This window comes from Chlorocebus sabaeus, chromosome 22 (assembly GCF_047675955.1).
Source record: "Chlorocebus sabaeus isolate Y175 chromosome 22, mChlSab1.0.hap1, whole genome shotgun sequence".
Taxonomy (NCBI): Eukaryota; Metazoa; Chordata; class Mammalia; order Primates; family Cercopithecidae; genus Chlorocebus; species Chlorocebus sabaeus.
Window position 1 is genome coordinate 54555610 of NC_132925.1, and position 19896 is coordinate 54575505.

A 19896-nucleotide genomic window follows, 5' to 3' on the forward strand; every position below is an offset into this window, starting at 1 on the left:
GATATATGCTATTAAAATGTGTCTCAGCTGGGCATGATGGCTCACGCCTGTAATCCCAGCACTTTGGGAGGCTGAGGCAAGTGGATCATCTGAGGTCAGGAGTTCAAGACCAGCCTGGCCAACATGGTGAAACCCTGTCTCTACTAAAAATACAAAAAATTAGCTGGGTGTAGTGGTGTGTGTCTGTAATCCCAGCCACTCAGGAGGCTGAGACAGGAGAATCGCTTGAACCTGGGAGGCGAAAGTTGCAGTCAGCGGAGATTGCGCCACTGTACTCCAGCCTGGGCAACAAGAACGAAACTCGGTCTTGAAAAAAAAAGCGTCTCATGTTTTGAAATAGACTGGATCTGGATCTTAATTTCAGAGCTCAGAACACGGTGTTAGATCCACCAGTCAAGTCTCTTCATTTCATCAAGGCTGGGACTAGAATTGAGCTTTCCTGAGACCCAGTTCAGAGTTCCTTCCCCTTCAGTAAGTTCCAACCAACAAAAAATAAGCATCAGATGATTCTTCCTTCCCCTGTTCCCTCCTCGCCAAAATAAGTGTTTCAACATACCTGCTGGCAGTATGTGTCAAAAAACTTAAATGCATATTTGTATAGGAGACTGCCAAATGAAATTATACTCTGGTCTAGAGAGTGAAGAAAATTCTGAGCCAGCGACAGAATGGATGAACACATATCCTTAAGAACCTTGAGTGGGGAAGAGTAGAGAGAGAAAAGAAGCTGTAGGAAACAGTACACAAGCTAAGAGTTGCTTATCCTTTTGGAATGTCAGACTTCTCCCCAACTCTCATTTTAACTTAAGAAATCCTAACGGCCGGGCGCGGTGGCTCAAGCCTGTAATCCTAGCACTTTGGGAGGCTGAGGCGGGCGGATCACGAGGTCAGGAGATCGAGACCATCCTGGCTAACACGGTGAAACCCCGTCTCTACTAAAATACAAAAAATTAGCTGGGCGCGGTGGCGGGCGCCTGTAGTCCCAGCTACTCGGGAGGCTGAGGCAGGAGAATGGCGCGAGCCCGGGAGGCGGAGCTTGCAGTGAGCTGAGATCCGGCCACTGCACTCCAGCCTGGGCAGCAGAGCCAGACTCTGTCTCAAAAAAGAAAAAAAAAAAAAAAAAAAAAAACAGAAATACTTCCTGGCCGGGCGCGGTGGCTCAAGCCTGTAATCCCAGCACTTTGGGAGGCCGAGACGGGTGGATCACGAGGTCAGGAGATCGAGACCATCCTGGCTAACCCGGTGAAACCCCGTCTCTACTAAAAAAATACAAAAAACTAGCCGGGCAAGATGGCGGGCGCCTGTAGTCCCAGCTACTCGGGAGGCTGAGGCAGGAGAATGGCGTAAACCCGGGAGGCGGAGCTTGCAGTGAGCTGAGATCCGGCCACTGCACTCCAGCCTGGGTGACAGAGCGAGGCTCCGTCTCAAAAAAAAAAAAAAAAAAAAAAAAAAGAAATCCTAATACTTTTTACACAGAATAATCCTTCACCTTTCTGAGTTTTCTCTCAGCATCAATGGGATTCCACATTTGGATAATAATTGTCCTTTAAGCTCAAAGAAGTTAAATTATAAGCCAAATAGTACGTTCCTATCTGCTCAATTTGGCATTGGAGGCCAGATCTTCTAAATCCCAGTTTCCTCACGCAGTCATACTACCCCCCAGGGATGTTCCACCTTGGTTATAATTTGAAGTTGGTCTATAAGGTTCAATGCTAACTAAACTGATTTTTTTAAAAGAAAATCAAGAAGAGAAGTGATCATGCTCTACCAACAACACAATATACATAGATATTAATGGACCCACAGTAAATAACCAGTTAATAAACATAGCTTCCTTATTGATACCATAGTTTTTAAAAATCTTACATTTAGTATTCAGTTGGGTATAATGCTTTATTGGGGAAAATGCAATGAAAAGTTACATATGGTTTCTGCGTCTAGAAAATTACAGCCTAAAACATATATAATTGGCAGAAATAAACACAGAAAGAACTGCAAGATGAAATAATACAAACGTTAAATCCATTCCTAAATATAAAATTTAAGATCCAACGAGGTATTCTCATTAGCTTCTGACCCAAACCCCAAACCACTGGCCCATCCAGTTTTCTAAGTTCTATACTGTTAATATATTGAACATTCAGGCAAAACACTATTCCCAGCTTATAAAATTCCAGTTTGAATAATTTACATTTCCAGAGAAATTATCACCTAAAGTCCACAGTTTTGAATAGCCAAAGAGTGATAGTTCAAATAAGTTCATATTTACATTTCTACTAGTTTCTACAGGCGGGTCCTATTCCCCTCAAGGATTTCTTTTTGAGACGGAGTCTTGCTCCGTCACTCAGGCTGGAGTACAGTGGCAGATCTCGGCTCACTGCAACCTCCGCCTCCTGGGTTCAAGAGATTCTCCTGCCTCAGCCTCTGAAGTAGCTGGGATTACAGGTGCCCAACACCACGCCTAGCTAACTTTTTGTATCTTTTTAGTAGAGACGGGGTTTTACCATGTTACCAGGCTGCTCTCGAACTCCTGACCTCGTAATTCGCCCACCTCAGCCTCCCAAAGTGCTAGGATTACAGGCATAAGCCACCGCACCCGGCCTTTCCCCTCAAGGTTTTTATAAGCTACTTAGAATAGGATATGAGGCCGGGCGTGGTGGCTCAAGCCTGTAATCCCAGCACTTTGGGAGGCCGAGACGGGCGGATCACGAGGTCAGGAGATCGAGACCATCCTGGCTAACACAGTGAAACCCCGTCTCTACTAAAAAATACAAAAAACTAGCCGGGCGAGGTGGCGGGCGCCTGTAGTCCCAGCTACTCGGGAGGCTGAGGCAGGAGAATGGCGTAAACCCGGGAGGCGGAGTTTGCAGTGAGCTGAGATCCGGCCACTGCACTCCAGCGCAGGCGACAGACCAAGACTCCGTCTCAAAAAAAAAAAAAAAAAAAAAAAAAAAAAAAAAAAGAATAGGATATGAAAGGCTAGTTTGTCATAGCTGCAAAATGCATTGAGATAATTAAAATGATTAATGCAAAAATAAAATTCAAAAATTTCTATGGGTTTGAACAATGGACTGAAATAAGATGAAATTTTACACGGGAGCTGTAAAGCTTTCCTTTTTAGATTAAAGATCAATAGTCTCTGACACTAAGTAATGAACAGAGAATGTACTCTGGACCAGTTGTTCTTGAATGCAGCCTGATCGAATCTTATTTCTTAGCACCTTTCAATGTACTTCTTTGAGTATTGGTGCTATAGATGATGAAAAGCATCACCAGGTCAAAAACTTATTGTCAATAAATATGCAATAATACAAAAACAGTTAACAAATCAGTACATTTGCTACAATGAAACAGCAGCTTTTCCCCGTTAAAACACAGAATGGATGATGCTCATTTGTTCCACACACTCCCCTGGGAGTATCTACACTTTTCACAAAACCCAGAAATAATTTTCAGAGAAATACAGTGCCACAATTATTAACCACTGGTATCTCTTAATACATTGCAATATACACTAAAGTGATTCTACTACAGAAGTAACTTTGAATATCTTGACATTTATTAAAGGAAAGATTCAATCACTTGCCAACTCCAGTATGTATTTTCACTATTACTAGGAAAATTACTTTGTGAAAAGTTGGAAAGACTATAAATACCCACCAATACGGGAAAGGTCCAATAAATTACGACGGAGTAATTTTAATTTTTGGAATATTACAGTCATCGAAAGAATAAGCCAGGCTGGTTTATTCTGGTGGCTCACGCCTGTAATCCTAGCACTTTGGGAGGCCAAGGTGCGCCTATCATGTGAGGTCAGGAGTTCGAGACCAGCCTGGCCAACATGGTGAAACCCCATTTCTACTAAAAATAGAAAAAAAAAATTGGCCAGTCGTGGTGGCAAGTGCCTGTAATTCCAGCTACTCAGGAGGCTGAGGCAGGTGAATCACTTGAACCCAGGAGGCAGAGGTTGCAGTAAGCCTAGATTGTGCCACTGCACTCCAGCCTGGGTGACATGGCAAGATTCTGTCTAAAAAATTTTTTTACATTAAAATATTTTTTAAAAATAAGCTAGGCCAGGGGTCCCTAACCCCTGGACCACGGAGTCTGTGGTCTGCTAGGAACCAAGCTGCACAACAGGAGGCGAGGGGCGGTCAGGTGGTAATACCTGAGACCTGTCTCCCGTCAGATTAGCGGCTGCATTAGATTCTCATGGGAGTGTGAACCCTATTGTGAACTGCACGTGCACAAGATCTAGGCTGCACATTCCTTATGAGAATCTACATAGTGCCTATTAAGGCTGAACCGTTTCATCCTGAAATCATACCCCGACACTGTCTGTGGAAAAACTGTCTTCCATGAAACCAGTCCCTGGTGCCAAAAAGGTTACGGACTGCTAAGCCATATTATATTTTTTGACACAGGAAAGACATTTCTGATATGAAGTGGAAAAAAACAGCAACCTGCAAAAGGATAATCAGGCTGGGCAAGGTGGTTCATGCCTATAATCCCACTGCTTTGGGAGGCTGAGGAGGGAGGCTCACTTGAGCCCAGGAGGTGGAGGCAACAGTGAGCTACGATTATGCCACTGGTACTCCAGCCTGGTGACAGAGTGAGACCCTGTCTCTTTAAACAACAACAACAATAACCCATAATCACAGTTAAGATTCTGCTTTTGTAAAAACATTATATAAACATGCATATGTATAGGCATAAGAGCATACCAGTACTTGCACACAATTACAGCTTGTATATGAAGAGAAAAAATTTGGAAGGATGATTATCCCTGAGGAATGGGACAGAGAGTGGAGAAAAACTGTATTTTTTTTTTTTTTTTGAGACGGAGTCTCGCTCTGTCGCCCGGGCTGGAGTGCAGTGGCCGGATCTCAGCTCACTGCAAGCTCCGCCTCCTGGGTTCATGCCATTTTCCTGCCTCAGCCTCCCGAGTAGCTGGGACTACAGGCGCCTGCCACCTCGCCCGCTAGTTTTTTTGTATTTTTTAGTAGAGACGGGGTTTCACCGTGTTAGCCGGGATGGTCTCGATCTCCTGACCTCGTGATCCGCCCGTCTCAGCCTCCCAAAGTGCTGGGATTACAGGCTTGAGCCACCGCGCCCAGCCAAAAAACTGTATTTTTTACATCTGTAGATTCCTTGTGGGTTTTTCTCCACAATTAGCTTGTTTACCTAAGTTTAAAATAGAAAAATATGAGGGCTGGGTGCAGTGGCTGATGCCTATCATCCCAACACTGGGAGGCCCAAGCAGGAGGATCACTTGAAGCTGAAAATTTGAGACCAGCCTGGGCAACACAGCAAGACCTCATCTCTATAAAAAAAATAAAAGAATTGGCCATAATCCTAGCACTTTGGGAGGCTGAGGCGGGTGGATAACCTGAGGTCAGGAGTTTGAGACCAGCCTAGCCAACAAGGTGAAATCCCGTCTCTACTAAAAATACAAAGATTAGCCAGGTGTGGTAGCGGGCATCTATAATCCCAGCTACTAGGGAGGCTAAGGCAGGATAATTGCTTCAACCCAGGGGGCAGATGTTGCAGTGAACAGAGATTGTTGCACTTCACTCCAGCCTGGGCGAAAGAGCAAAACTCTATTTCAAAATAACTAACTAACAGAATTAGCCAGGCCTGGTAGTGCTTTCCTGTAGTCCCAGCTACTCCGAAGATTGAGGTGGGAGGATCGCTTGCACCCAGGAGTTTGAGGCTGCAATGAGCTATGATGTTGTCACTGCACTCCAGCTTGGGTGACAGAGCAAGACCTGGTCTCTTAAAAAAAAGAGAGAGAGAGAGAGAAAACACTGGGAATGTATTCAGGGCAACTTGAGTCTATGCTTCCAGAAAAAACAAAACAAAACAAAACAAAACAAAACAAAAAAGTTAAAAAGGCAAGCAGGACAAAAAAGAAAACACAAAACAAATTTTACTACTTCTCTTAACTGAATGCCCCACTTCTTAGGACACCAAAATTGAGAGTCATTAGACCAAAATACAGTCATTAAAGATAACAATGAAGACAATGCAGAAGCACATGAAATATTTACAACAGGAGAAAAAATGTTAAGAGAAAAAAGAATACAAATTATATTTATAAAATGATTACAACTATGTAAAAATAGGAATGCAGGCAGCCAAGGTGGTAACTTTATGTTTATCCAAAACCAAAAACAGTGTTTTGGAGTACTTTGATGTTTTTCACCACAAAAAGTTGTCATTTTTTTCATTGCTTTATTCAGCATAATGAAAGCTTTTAAGATAGTCATCCAAAAATTGGCTAACACAACAAAAATTCCACAAAACAGATTCCAACCAAAGAAAAATCTTTAAGGCAACCAATCAGCACCTAAGGAACGCAATCATCTGGCTTTTTTTTTTTTTTTTTTTGAGATGGAGTCTTGCACTGTTGCTCAGGCTGGAGTGCAGTAGTACGTGCCACCAGGCCAGGCTAATTTTTTTTTTTTTTTGTATTTTTAGTAGAGACTGGGTTTTGCTACATTGGTCAGGCTGGTCTCAAACGCGCCTGCCTCAGCCTCCCAAAGTGCTGGGATTATAGGCGTGAGCCACTATGCCCAGCCAATCATCTGGCTTTTTGATAGAAGGTATTTCTAGAATTAATAGAGACATAAGATCCAGTACCACTGCCTCGACAGTGGACAGACTGATTTACTCCAGTCAGGTCTACATGGGCAAAGTAAAATAAAACACGGAATGCCATTATCTTGACAGTGGTGCTGGGTGGAAGGAAGGGCAATTAGGCAGATACAGGGACCTGAGACTCAGGTGGTTATTTTCCTCATCTCATCAGTGGGGACTTGGCTTCTTTGATTGCATCTTCATGTGCTTAGTTACACTGTATTTCCCTTTATGGATACTGTAGGCTTATTTTATAGCCAGAGTGAATAGGGGCAGGCTCTCTGGCCAGTCAACACCTCACATTATCTTCCCCAAACAGCTAATGTTTATTAGAGCAACTAGAGAAGAGAAAAAAGAGTGACTGGACGGAGGAGAAAGAAAGAAAGCAGGAAAGCAAGCTAGCCAATGTCATTACTTTTAAGTATGCAATACCTTTTTTTTTTTTTTAAGACAGAGTCTCGCTCTGTCATCCAGGCTGGAGTGTGGTGGCACAATCTCCGCTCACTGCAAGCTCCTCGCACCAGGTTCACACCATTCTCCTGCCTCAGCCTCCTGAGCAGCTGGGACTACAGGCGCCTGCCACTATGCCCAGCTAATTTTTTTGTATTTTTAGTAGAGACTGGGTTTCACCGTGTTCGCCAGGATGACCTTGATCTCCTGACCTCGTTATCTGCCCGCCTTGACCTCCTAAAGTGCTGGGATTACAGGCGTGAGCCACCACACCCCGCCTCAGGTCTGCAATACTTAAAATGCATAGTACATGAATATCACCTTGTGTTCAGACACTGAGGCCGTGTCTTCAATTGCTTGAAAAAACAAGAGAGTCACAAAAACATTATGACACATCAGCGAAACACGTTTCACCTTACTCAGCATGCACTGTTATCTCATCTAAGAGCCAATGTGTCCATATGGGAGCCATCAGCTATCATTTCCACTTGAATGACTTTTGAGATTTTTATTTCAATCTACTTCAGTTATACATCTGTCACTAATTGCCACTCACTTCCTCCTTGATAATCAAAGTTCCAAAGATCTCACCTTAACACAGGCTTCTGAAATGGTTTTCTCATATCTAATAGCTGACTTTATTACATCAAAAAGGAGAATAATGTAGCTTTGACTGCTGCTTTCTTGATTTCCTGAGGAATTACAAGTAGCAGAGAGGAAAAAATTAGTCTTCTACCTACCAGAAAAGAACTTACAAGATCTGATTTCCTGCTTCGTAGCCATGTACCCTGGAGCAAATGACAACCTCATGTATAAGATGGCTAATAAACTTGCACTGTAGTCTGTCTGGAATTGATCTGAATGGCTAAGGAAACATATAAACACATCATAATCACATACATATATGTAGTTTGAAACACTATACAATACTAGATGTAAATGTCATAATAGTACCATTATTTGTAGTTGTAAGTATTAAGCTCCAATTCTGACTGTGGGATGTCAGAAAACTGTGACAACCTATGTGAGGAAAAGGGTGGCAATTATCCATGAGCTCTTTACCTTGCTCGTCCTTTACTTTTCTATTTTACTTGGGAAGCCTGTAACCGTCATGGCAAAACACAATGTTGCAGATCCAACTTCTCCCGAAGCTCAGAAATTACCTGCAGAAAATAAATATTAACTATGGTTTTCTGCTTATTCATAGTGGGTAGGCACAGTCCAGTTTCTCAACCATGACAATCTCCTGAAAGACTGAGGAAGAAAAAATTTTAAATGTTGGACATTTTGGAAAATAGAGTTGTGAGAATAGCTAATGAAATGTCATAGAACATCATACCCAAAATTTCAGAATTCTGTGAGGTACTACACAGCAAGAGTAAATGTAACTTATAGCAGCTCATACAGAGTAATGAATCTGTTGAATAGCTCCATTCTCTCCTCTGAATGCTATCTGGATTAGTCATTATTCTTGGTTAGTCTGGGGACAGAGAAGAGCAATTGGTACTTATTAAGTTGCTTTGTCTAGGTGTGACGGGATATAAGAGCATACCTCAAGTGCATCCATGGCTGTTATGGAATGAAGAATGAACTTTATTATCACAGGTAAATCCTCCAATAGACGACAACTTATCAATCACCAACTGGCGAACCTAGAAATTAAAAGCACAAAAACTTAATACGTTTTCATATCACTACCTCAGCTTGTACTGAACTGTTAGGTAAAATTAGAAAAAATCACTTCTCTCACTCAGTTTTCCCACTCACAATTTAGGGGGAAAAAAAATTTAAATTTTTCCCCAAATTAGAATCTTTTAGTTGTTAATACCATAGCTTCATCGAAAACAGACAGGTAATAAATGTGAAACAGAGCTATTATCTCTGAAACAGAGCCAAAATTCTCAACTGGCTACAGTAAGGCATAAAAAGTATTATTCCTATGGGAAGCAGGTATGATTCAGACAATATAGAAAATTTCCACTCAAAACTTACTGCTTAAAAACAGACCTGTGAATCTATCACAGAATAGCATCTGAAACTCATTGAGAAAAATTAAAAAAAAAAAAAAAGAGAGAGAGATATCAAATGTGATTCACTATGGTTTCAAAATGAAATACTCATTACACAAGATTTCTACCAAGGCAATGACTGACTAACACTTGTTCCAGGAGGTTGGAAAGCTGAGACTGCACCACTGCACTCCTGCCTGGGTGACAGGCGTGGTGGTGAACACTGTAATCCCACATACTTGGGGAGCTGAGGCAGGAGAATTGCTTGAATCTAGGAGGCGGAGGTTGCAGTGGGCCAAGATTGCGCCATTGCACTCCAGCCTGGGCAACACAGTGAGACTCTTTCTAAAAATAAATAAATAAACAAACCTTCAAATTTATTATTACTGTACACAGGACTCTGAAAAAATTTAAAAAGGGAACATAAAAATGACTAATCCTGTCATTCTAGAAATGTGCACTATTAATATGCATATGTATATGTTTGTATCTTCCTTTTTTAACAAAATACTGGACTGCACTATTTAATCGCAAAAACCGCAATTACTTTTGCACCAACCTAACATAAATGCTATGTGTGACCTGGGTTTGTTTTTTTCAATTAATGTATGATACTAACTAGTTCTCTTTACAGTTATTAATGTGCATATAATATTCCTTTTTGAACATCTCAATTATTTACATTTCTTTATTTTAAACAGTAATCTTTGTCTTTTTTTTTGAGATGGAGTCTCGCATTGTCGCCCAAGCTAGAGTGCAGTGGCGCAATCTCGGCTCACTACAAGTTCTGCCTCCCGGGTTCACGCCATTCTCCTGCCTCAGCCTCCAGGAGTAGCTAGGACTACAGGCGCCTGCCACCACACCCGGATAATTTTTTGTATTTTTAGTAGAGTTGGGGTTTCACCGTGTTAGCCAGGATGGTCTCGGTCTCCTGACCTCATGATCCACCTACCTCGGCCTCCCAAAGTGCTGAGATTACAGGCGTAAGTCACCGCGCCTGGCCAATTTTTTTCAATATATGGAACACTTCACAAATTTGCGTGTCACCCTTGCAAAGTGGCCATGCTAATCTCTGTATTGTTCCAATCTTAGTATATATGCTGCCAAAGCAAGCACTAAACTAACGTTATTTCATTTTCATTCACAGTTATTATCTTAGGATAAATTAGGAGACTGACATTAGGATTAAAGGGTATGCAAAATCTAAGGTTTTTGACACATACAATCTATTGCTCTTCAGGCTCAATGCCTGAACCAATTTATATGCTCACTAGCAATGTTGAGCATGTCTATTCACTACACTTAACAAGGAGACCCTTTGAGAGTAGGAAAAAATGCCTTTATTTTACTGCTTAATAGTTATTATTTACTATTTTGATATAGTGTTTTAAATTTGTGACTTTGATAGCTAACAAAATTGAACTTTTAAAATATTTTATATTCTTGTATTTCTTCTTTGTAAAAGGTCTGTTCATGACCTTTGTCTACTTTTCTATTAGGCCGTTCATTTCTTTTTTAACATAGTAATTAAAAAAAACAGGTAGGGCCACATCCCAGTAGTTTCAGAGGCTCAGGCAGGTTGATCACTTGAGCCTAGAAGTTTTGAGACCAGCCAAGGCAACATGGCGAAACCCATCTCTACCAAAAAAAACATGAAAATTAGCCAGACCAGGTGGCGCGCACCTGTAGTCCCAGGCACTCATGGGGCTGAGGTGGGAGGATCACTTAAGCCTGGGTAGTTGATGCCGCAGCAAGCCGTGATCGTATTACAGCACTCCAGCCTGGGCGACAGAGTGAGACTCTGTCTCAACATACACTACAAAATTAAAAAGGTAAAGAAAAGTATTCAGAGAATACCTGATTCCAACCAACTGGCTACCCTCTTTGGAAACAACTACTGTTACCAGTATATTGTGTATCCTTCTACTAGGGATTATCCCTGAGCATAAGCAATAGATACTTAAAAAACATTTTTTTCTTTTCTGTTTTTAAATAGACAAAAGGTCTCACTACATTGCCCCGGCTGGTCTTGAATTCCTGGATTCAAGCAATCCTCCTGCCTAGGCTTCTCAAACTGTTGGGATTACAGGTGTCAGCCACCGCAACAGGCCAATAGTTACTTTTTTTTTTTTTTTTTTTTGAGACGGAGTCTCGCTCTGTCTCCCAGGCTGGAGTGCAGTGGCCGGATCTCAGCTCACTGCAAGCTCCGCCTCCCGGGTTCACGCCATTCTCCTGCCTCAGCCTCCCGAGTAGCTGGGACTACAGGCACCCGCCACCTTGCCCGGCTAGTTTTTTGTGTTTTTTAGTAGAGACAGGGTTTCACCGTGTTAGCCAGGATGGTCTCGATCTCCTGACCTCGTGATCCGCCCGTCTCGGCCTCCCAAAGTGCTGGGATTACAGGCTTGAGCCACCGTGCCCGGCAATAGTTACTTTTAACAGTAATCCTATTTGTTACAAAGTCTTATTAACAGATGAAACTTCAAAGACACTCCAGTAAAATTTTAGTAGTCACTTAAGAAGCATCATGATAAATTGACTTTCAGAGAAACCAAGTTTTCAGAGTAAACTTTTCAGAGAGAAACTTAAGTACAACTGATACTTTGAACATTCCATAATAACTCCAGAATATTTTCAAAAAAATATTCTGGCATCTTCTCAAATAAGGTTTTGACAATGGCAGGTTAAAAAAGAAGACATAGGGAGTTAGGGGATGATCTGAAAATACACAATACAAGGCCGGGTGCGGTGGCTCACGCCTGTAATCCCAGCACTTTGGGAGGCCGAGGTGGGCAGATCATGATGTCAGGATATCGAGACCATCTGGCTAACACGGCGAAACCCTGTCTCTACTAAAAATACAAAAAATTAGCCGGGCGTAGTGGCGGGCGCCTATAGTTCCAGCTACTCAGGAGGCTGAGGCAGGAGAATGGTGTGAACCCAGTAGGCAGAGCTTTCAGTGAGCCAAGATTGTGCTACTGCACTCCAGCCTGGGCGGCAGAGCAAGATTCTGTCTAAAAAAATATATACATACACACAATAGAAATGTATAATCCCAGCTACTTGGGAGGCTGAGGCATGAGAATCGCTTGAACCTGTGGGAGGCAGAGGTTGCAGGGAGCTGAGATCACACCACTCCACACCAGCCTGTGTGACAGAGGAGACTCTGACTCAAAAAAAAAGAAAAGAGAAACGTATAATTCTCTTTCCAACTAGAGCTCCTGGAGGAAACACTTTGGTAAAGTTGATATCTTATTACAAGGATATCCACATGAGTATGTCTTCATTTTTAGAATATGCTACTGGAATACAAAGACTTAATCTGTCTTCTGAAAAACTGAAAATGATTATCAAGGCAAAGTTAAAATAATCAGATAATCAAAATATTATTAAACATCTAACTGTTAATCCATGAAATGCAGACTTTAAAATATTCTCAAATAGGTTGCAAGGGGAGCTCTCCAGAGGAAAAAGGGAGCTCTTAGACGTAAAATAACTAAATTATGCCGGGAGCAGTGGCTCAAGCCTGTAATCCCAGCACTCTGGGAGGCCGAGACGGGCGGATCACGAGGTCAGGAGATCGAGACCATCCTGGCTAACACAGTGAAACCCCATCTCTACTAAAAAACACAAAGAACTAGCCGGGCAAGGTGGCGGGTGCCTGTAGTCCCAGCTACTCGGGAGGCTGAGGCAGGAGAATGGCGTAAACCCGGGAGGTGGAGCTTGCAGTGAGCTGAGATCCGGCCACTGTGGGTGACAGAGCAAGACTCCGTCTCAAAAAAAAAAAAAAAAAAAAAACAAACCACCTAAATTATATTCAAGATTTCCAATGAAAAGAGTTTGAAAAGATTAACAGTAGGAGACAAGAGAAGAGGAAAAATGGAGAATGGGGTGGAGGGAAGTTTTCTGATCTATATACATTTGAATAACTTGAGATATTCAAATCATATCAATGTATTGTCTACTTAATATATTAAAAGAGAAGGAGAAAAAGGACAAAATTAAGTTACATAAGCATCTAAAAAGCTAAATGAGAGATGATGTAGATATGAACATGATAGATTACCAGGTGCTCAGAGTACACAGGACGCAGATTTAAGAAGAGGAATCAGGCCGGGCGCAGTGGCTTATGCCTGTAATGCCAACACTTTAGAAGACCAAAGTGGGCAGATCACCTGAGGTTAGGAGTTCGAGACCAGCCTGACCAACATGGAGAAACCCTGTCTCTACTAAAAATACAAAATTAGCCGGGCGTGGTGGCACATGCCTATAATCCCAGCTACTCGGGAGGCTGAGGCAGGAGAATTGCTTGAACCTGGGAGGCAGAGGTTGTGGTGAGCCGAGATTGCGCCACTGCACTCCAGCTTGGGCAACAAGAGAGAAACTCCGTCTCAAAAAAAAAAGAAAGAAAGAAAAGGAATTAGATGCAGAGGGAATAAATGGGACCAACCACTGGATGTACCAAGCTAATACGCATAGTTTTAAAACACAGACATTACCCTACCAAACTCATCATAGCAACAGAGCTGTGTTAAAGCTGTTACAAACCCCAATTCTCTGATTAACCCTACTCTATCCCATGTTCCCGCCATTTAGACTTGAGCATACACCACAAACCTCATCCATCGAATGTTCACAGAAAAAGTGACAGTCTTACCTGTAGTATGACAGTCTTACCTGTAGAAACTCCCCAGAAGCAGTTTGATGAGACTCTTAGAATAAGATGCACCCATACTGTAAAAAAAAGACATCTGTTTTCCACTTTGCTTTCCTTGTTTTAATGCTTTTATCATCTTTTCTCAATAAAATTGGTTAAATACATAATTTTAAAGAGGAACTATCCTGTTATACAAGAAATACAGAAATGAGCAAATGGCTCTTAGCAAGGGAGAGGTAGAGATTTGAAATTCTGGGGGACGGGCACGGTTGCTCATGCCTGTAACCCCAGCACTTTGGGAGGGTGAGGCGGGCGGATCATGAGGTCAGGAGATCAAGACCATCCTGGCTAACACGGTGAAACACCGTCTCTACTAAAAAAAAAAAAAAAAAGCCAGGCATAGTGGCGGGCCGCTGTAATCCCAGCTACTCGGGAGGCTGAGGCAGAAGAATGGCACGAACCTGGGAGGCGGAGCTTGCAGCGATCCAGGATCGTACCACTGCACTCCAGCCTGGGTGACAGAGCAAGACTCCATCTCGAACAATGAAAAAAAAAGAAATTCTGTCAACACAGGTGAAACACATTCTAGAAAACACTGATTGTTAGGCTCATAACCACAAGCTTAGGAATTTCAAAGTTAGGTTTACTTTGAGGAAAAGAGAGCTTGCACCAAAAATGAAATTTGAAACAACTGCGCTCTCCCTCCCCAGCCCCACGCAATTAGCGGAACAGACTGAATTTCAGCAAGATTCCACGCCTCCTCTCCACACCTGGCTTCCTCATCCTGCAGAGCTCACAAGACAAAAGGCAGTTCCTGAAACTGTCTTCATCCACAATATAAGACTCCAGGCCACTAACAAATTCTTCTATTATCTTAAGGAGATTTAAAAAATAAAAAAGAATAAATTTTTTAGTTTAATATTTGCTGTTAAAAATCATTTTAGCCCACTCAATTTTATACCAGTGTCCTTAAATTCCAAATTCTAGAGTTATGCTGGCACAAGCAAAAATACCAGGGGAAAAATACACACTTTGGGATAGGAAGGGTGTCTCCTCAGGGTCTGAAAGAGCTTCTTTTGGAAAGCTATTTGGTCCACAGCTATGCAGAAAAAAGAAGAGCTGGTCACCAGTCTCCTACCATAGTTTTCCTTCTCTAAAAACCCAAGTTTCTTCCTGACAAAACCAATAAAAATATTTTCAACCCAATTTCAGAGCCAAATCTTTTTTTTGTTTGTCTGTTTTTTTTTTTTTTTTTTTGAGGTGGCGACTTGCTCTGTCGCCTAGGCTGGAGTGAAGTGGGGTGATCTCAGCTCACTGGAACCTCCGCCTCCCGGGTTCAAGCGATTCTCCTGCCTCAGCCTCCCAAGTAGCTGTTACTACTGGTACCCGCCACCACGCCTGGCTAATTTTTTTTCTATTTTTAGTAGAGACGGGGTTTCACCGTATTATCCAGGATGGTGTCGACATCCTGACCTCGTGATCCGCCTGCCTCAGCCTCCCAAAGTGCTGGGATTATAGATGTGAGCCACCGCGCCCGGCCCAGACTCAAATCTTCTAAACCTACATAAAAGACTTAGCTTTGATAGCAGATAGCCACTAAGTGCTCTAAAAAAGACCTGCCATAACCTTAGCAAGATAGAATAATCTGTTCCCCCAGAACACAATCTTACATGGCTCTATAAATTTTCTTTTGAAATTACTCTGACACTGATATTTCTGGATATTTATTTTTTCATAAGAAAACACAAAAGAAATAATAGTATATAACATTTTTTCTAATGAAAGGATTAGAAATGCCTTACTTAACAGGTAGTAATGAGGACCAAAGACTGTACCATTTTCTTTTTCCTTTTTTTTTTCGTTGAGACGGAATCTCACTCTGTCACCTAGGCTGGAGTGCAGTGGCGTGATCTTGGCTCACTGCAACCTCCGCCTCCCAGGTTCAAGCAATTCTCCTGACTCAGGCGCCTGAGTAGCTGGGACTACAGACGCATGCCGCCACGCCCAGCTAATTTTTTATATTTTAGTAGAGACATGTTGCCCAGGTTGGTCAGGAATTCCTGAGTTCAGACAATCTGCCCGCCTCGGCCTCCCAAAGTGCTGGGATTTATAAGCGTGAACCACCACGTGCGGCCTGGCTGTACCATTTTCTAAAAAGCAATTTCAACTTTGTCTCAAGATGGATGGTCCTGTCATTTCTAATCTTCATTGCCTCTGTTTAGAAAACCCATGATTGGCCAGGTGCAGTGGCTCACACCTGTAATCCCAGCACTTTGGGAGGCTGAGGCGGGTGGATCACGAGGTCAGGAGATCGAGACCATCCTGGCTAACACGGTGAAACCTCGTCTCTACTAAAAATACAAAAAAATTAGCCAGGTGTGATGTCAGGCACCTGTAGTCCCAGCTACTTGGGAGGCAGAGGCAGGAGAATGGCGCCAACCCGGGAGGCGGAGCTTGCAGTGAGCTGAGATAGCGCCACTGCTCCCCAGCCTGGGTGACAGAGTGAGACTCCATCTCAAAAAAAAAAAAAAAAAAAGAAAGAAAAGAAAACCCATATTCAATCCTGAGCTCTTTCATTAAACCCAGATAATAAAATTAGATTAAAATATTACCTAGTTGATTCTGACTCTCTCTGGTTTTAAGAATAATTCCTGATGTCTTAAGAAGCTTTAGAGACACTGTCATTTTCTTCAACTTCATTAGGAATATGAGATGGAAAGTGGTTGCTTCTTGGTTTCTGAAAATTGACAAAATTTTAAAGAATATGGCAAATAGTAAAGGAAAAATGAAAACTTAAACCCAGGAATAATAATCCTGAGAGGAAAACTGATGTGTTCCTTAAAAATTATACTAGGATTGATGCTGTAGTGAAATAAACTATCTTCAGCAATAGTGGCTTCCAAAACAAACAATTCATATCAACAAATAGAATTATTTTCACCTATTAAGTTTTCATTTGAAGAATTCAAAATGTGCGATTTCTGGCCAGGCAAGGTGGCTTATGCTGGAATCGCAGCATTTAGGAGGCCAAGGCAGGAGGATCACTTGAAACCAGGAGTTCAAGACCAGCCCGGGGAACAAAGCAAGACCCCCTATCTCCACACACACAAAAAATTAGTTAGGTGAGGAGACGCACACCTGTAGTCCCAGCTACTTAGGAGGCTAAGGTGGAAGGATAACTTGAGCCCAGGAGGTTGACACTATAGTGAGCTCTGATAGTGCCACTGCACTCCAGCCTGGGTGACAGAGCGAGACTCCGTCTCAAAAAAAAAAAAAAAAAAAAAAAGAGAGGAAAGAAAACCCAGATTCAATCCTGAGCTCTTTCATTAAACCCAGAGAATAAAATTAGATTAAAATATTACCTAGTTGATTCCCATCTCTAAAAAAATAAATTCAAACAAACAAGTGCCTAACAAGAATAACCCATGGAAATGTTTTCCATCCAAATACTAAACTAGCCAGTGTCTCTCAAGCTGTTGCCTGCAAATCACTGTACTAGAATCACTGGGAAGATGCATATTCCTGGCCGGGCATGGTGGCTCACACCTGTAATCCCAGCACTTTGGGAGGCTGAGACAGGCAGATCACCTGAGGTCAGGAGATCAAGACCAGCCTGACTAACATGGTGAAACCCCGTCTCTACTAAAATGATAAAATTAGCTGGGTGTGGTGGCGCACACCAGTAGTCCCAGCTACTCAGGAGGCTGAGGCAAGAGAATCGCTTGAACTGGGAGGCAGATGTTGCAGTGAGCCGAGATTGTGCCACTGCTGTGTTGTCCAAGATGAAGTGTAGTGGCATGATCTCAGCTTACTGCAACCTCCACCTGCTGGGTTCAAGCGATTCTCCTGCTTCAGCCTCCTGAGTAGTTGGGATTACAGGTGCATGACACCACACCCAGATAATTTTTGTATTTTTAGTAGAGATGGGGTTTCGCTACGTTGGCCAGGCTGGTCTCGAACTCCTGACCTCAGGTGATCTGCCTGCCTTGGCCTCCCAATGTGCTGGGATTACAGACGTAAGCCACTGTGCCTGGCCCACAATTTCCTTTTCTAAATCAAGTTTATTCCTAAAATGGTTTTGGACTTGCAATTTTATCATTATAATTGCTGTTCATCAAGCATTTCCATCTATTTCAGTGGAACTGACCAAGAAGCACACTTAAATTCCAATAACCTAATAAGACATAACTCTTCAATCCACAAGTTAGTAGAAGCTAAGCTATGAGGATGCAAAGGCATTAAGAATGACATAATGGGCCGGGCGTGGTGGCTCAAGCCTGTAATCCCAGCACTTTGGGAGGCTGAGATGGGCGGATCACGAGGTCAGGAGATGGAGACCATCCTGGTTAACACGGTGAAACCCCATCTCTACTAAAAAATACAAAAAACTAGCTAGGCGAGCTGGTGGGCGCCTGTAGTCCCAGCTACTCGGGAGGCTGAGGCAGGAGAATGGCGTGAACCCAGGAGGCGGAGCTTGCAGTGAGCTGAGATCTGGCCACTGCACCCCAGCCTGGGCGACAGAGGAGACTCCGGCTCAAAAAAAAAAAGAATGACATAATGAGGCCAGGCATACCTGAAATCTCAGCACTTTGGGAGGCCGAGGTGGGTGGATTACTGGAGGTCAGGCGTTTGAGACCAGCCTGACTAACATGGTGAAACCCATCTCTACTAAAAATACAAAAATTAGCCAGGCATGCCTGCACGCACCTGTAAACCCAGCTACTTGGGAGGCTGAGGCAGGAGAATGGCTTGAACCTGGGACGTGGAGGTTGCAGTGAGCCAAGATTGTGCCACTGCATTCCAGACTGGGCAAGAAAAGCCAAACTCCATCTCAAAAAAAAAAAAAAGATATAAAGGGCCAGGCGTGGTGGCTCTCGCCTGTTAATCCCAGCACTTTGACAGGCCAAGGTGGGTGGATCACTTGAGGTCAGGAGTTCGAGACCGCCCGCCTCTTGGCCAACATGGTGAAACCCCTTCTCTACTTAAGATACAAAAAAATTAGCCAGGCGTGGAGGCTGGCGCCTGTAATCCCAGCTACTGGGGAGACTGAGGCTGGAGAATTGCTTGAACCTGGGAGGCGGAGGTTGCAGTGAGCCCAGATTGTGCCAGTGCACTCCAGCCTGGGTGACAGAATGAGACTCCATCTCAAACAACCACCACCACCACCACCACCACAAGAATGATATAGTGGACTTTGGAGACACGAGGAAAAGGGTTGGGGGTCTTGGGGATTAAAAAATACATATTGGGTACACTATGCACTCTTCAGGTGACAGGTGCAACAAAATTTCAGAAATCACCGCTAAATAACTTGTTTATGCAACCACAGACCACCTGTTCCCTAAAAACCTAGTAAAATAAAAACAAACCAACACAAACCAAGTTAGAACTGCTTTAATAGAGTAGACGAGAGCAATAAATTAACTATCAACCTCCCCGCCCCCGGCTCCCTTTTTGAGACACGGTCTCTCTCGCTGTGTCCCCTAGGCTAGAGTGCAGTGGTGCTATTATTGACTGATTGCACACTCGACCTCCTGAGCTCAAGTGATCCTCCCACTTCAGCCTCCTCAGTAGCTGGGACGACAGGCGCATACCACCAAGCCTAGCAGAAAGATACCTGTGGGGATTATCCCATCTCAGGGCAGATGAGGAAACCGAGGCTTTGGGCGCGGAGTCTCAGAGAAGAACGACTACCGCGGACCGGGCCTAGAGATTAGGCCGCAGGGGAGCGGGGCCTGGAGAGACTATGACCACTGCTCCACTTATTCACCAAGAAGTCATCACTCGTAGTTTTATTTATTTATTTATTGTTTTGAGACGGAGTCTTGCTCTGTCGCCCAGGCTGGAGTGCAGTGGCGCAATCTCGGCTCACTGCAAACTCCGCCTCCCGGGTTCAAGCCATTCTCCTGCCTCAGCCTCCCGAGTAGCTGGGACTACAGGCGCCCGCCACCACGCCCGGCTAATTGTTTTCTATTTTTAGTAGAGACGGGTTTCACCGTGTTAGCCAGGATGGTCTCGATCTCCTGACCTCCTGATCCGCCCACCTCCGCCTCCCAAAGTGCTGGCATTACAAGGGTGAACCACCACGCCGGCCCGCCGCGGGTAGTTTTCCACTTTCCCGCCAGGCCCGACGCTGCTCTGACGACACCG

At 43.4% G+C, this 19896-nt stretch overlaps 1 long non-coding RNA gene and 1 other non-coding gene across 6 annotated transcripts; both read right to left on the reverse strand.

Moving 5' to 3' along the window:
- Positions 1-2947: 2947 nt before the first annotated feature.
- On the reverse strand, positions 2948-19884 carry LOC103227997 (uncharacterized). Of its 5 annotated transcripts, none has more exons than XR_005242058.2 (5): positions 13767-14051; positions 8636-8735; positions 8146-8246; positions 7675-7775; positions 2948-7439 (listed from the first exon to the last, which is right to left on the reverse strand). It is a non-coding gene; the product is annotated as an uncharacterized lncRNA (long non-coding RNA). The 5 variants fall into 5 exon arrangements; XR_012090589.1 differs by lacking the exons at positions 2948-7439; positions 7675-7775 and adding exons at positions 7782-7948; positions 19517-19884 and having other exon boundaries at positions 13767-13823; XR_012090588.1 differs by lacking the exons at positions 2948-7439; positions 7675-7775 and adding exons at positions 7782-7948; positions 16359-16604 and having other exon boundaries at positions 13767-13823.
- Positions 10105-10208, reverse strand: LOC119625990 (U6 spliceosomal RNA). The gene has a single exon (XR_005242203.1). It is a non-coding gene; the product is annotated as a U6 spliceosomal RNA (small nuclear RNA).
- Positions 19885-19896: the final 12 nt, after the last annotated feature.